Source organism: Amaranthus tricolor, chromosome 14 (genome assembly GCF_026212465.1).
Source record: "Amaranthus tricolor cultivar Red isolate AtriRed21 chromosome 14, ASM2621246v1, whole genome shotgun sequence".
Lineage (NCBI taxonomy): Eukaryota > Viridiplantae > Streptophyta > Magnoliopsida > Caryophyllales > Amaranthaceae > Amaranthus > Amaranthus tricolor.
Window position 1 is genome coordinate 18,194,304 of NC_080060.1, and position 1,985 is coordinate 18,196,288.

Below are 1,985 nucleotides of genomic sequence, written 5' to 3' on the forward strand. Positions count from 1 at the left end.
GGCCTCGATGATCTTTTCCACATGATCTACATTTCCACTGTTTCAGCCTTGCTACAGTCTGAAACGGCTTCTTCCCCTCATTCTTGGCCTTCTTGTATCCACCGCTACCACTAATTTCATTCTTTCTTTTATTAAACCACTTCAAAAATATGCTCGTACTCCAAGGCTTGATTGTACAAATCATCAAAATCTTGGTATCTAGGAGTGCCTTTTTGGATCCTAAGGTTCAGACCCTCAAAAAATCTAATCGCCTTGCCCCTATCAGAGATCACTATATCGGTAGCGAATCTAGCCAGCTCTCTGAACTTACTTGCGTATTCGATCACTGATATAGTTCCCTACCTTAGAAACAAGAATTCATTCTCTTTCTTTCTTTGAAGCAAGGGTGGGTAAAATTGATCACGAAGCTTCTTCAGAAATTGTTCCCAAGTAGATTCTATGGTAGTTCGTTTTACAGTCCGCCACCATAGTTCAGCAGTGCCTGTTAAGTAGAATGCTGCCAATTTCACTTTTCAATATGACGGGCAGCTTATGGCCTCCAATAGTTTCTCCATTTCTGCAATCCAATCCTCAAATTGAACTGGATCAGGTTCTCCATCATGTTTTGGAGGTTGATAACTAGACAATCTCTTATAGAATTTCCCTTCATCATCTTCATGGGAACGACTCATCTACTTCTCCATTAAATTCAACAGCCTCTTATTATTCCTTTCCATTATGCTTAACTGATTTTGCAGAGTCTGAACTCTTGCATTTTGCGTTGTATCTTTAGCAAAATTGTTCCTCGTCTCCAAAGGTTCACCTCTAACGATATACCCTCTACCACCACCTCTTGGCATCCTTTATTTATAGGAAAGGTTTGCGTTAGCTATATTTTAAATCGCAAATCACATTTTTTTTAGCACATAATACACATAAGCACATCATTTTTACACAAAATAAAATTTCAATTAAAATACTATGTTTTTTTTTTTCAAAAATGTAATTTATCACAGTTTCCTAGTATCGGATAACAATATCCGATTGATCGAATAACGATGGCTCTAATACCAAGTGTAACGAACTGTTCTTTTCTAAATATAGGTTTAATATACTATAATAGCAAGTAATGCTAAAGCAGAAGTCTATCGAGCCGTGATTATTGCGAAAAGGAAATAAAACAGTATTTTCAAAAAAAAAACAAATAAATCTTAAATGATTAAAATATAATTTTACATATTACATCTTGCTTTAATACATAATTATCGTTATTACATACTCATTGTATAAATTACATACATACTATATCCTAATATCACATAGACAATACAATAGCTCCTTAATAAGCTTATGTAAAGTCTCCTGCAGCATCTGCTCCCATTATAAGGGAACAGCAGATGGGAATCGGCCAGCTAATAAGTCGAGTATAAAAACTTGCCAGCGTAATACAAGTATAAAAATATATGCATTTCAATAAGTAATATGTAAAAGGATTTATGCAATATAGAGGATTCATTATTTTATTTTATTTTTTTGTTAATTATATATATATATATATATATATATATATATATATATATATATATATATATATATATATATATATATATATATGTATATATATATATATATATATATGTATATATATATATATATATATATATATATATGTATATATATATATATATATATATATATATATATATATATATATATATATATATATATATATATATATATATATATATGTATATAACTTCTGGTCCTTCTGCTTTAGTACCAGAGCATGATTTACTCTGATTGAGTGTTAGGGCATGGAATTCGGTTACTTATTTAATGAATGCAACACATATGATCTTTGTTTGATATATGTATGGGCCTGTTAGGGTGAGGTAAACCAAAACCCCTAACTTAGTGGGAGTCGTCACTCTTCCAGTACAATGTTGCTCGAGCCACAAGTTAGGTTAAATAACCTTACTGTGTTCGCCGTATTTATATACCAGAAA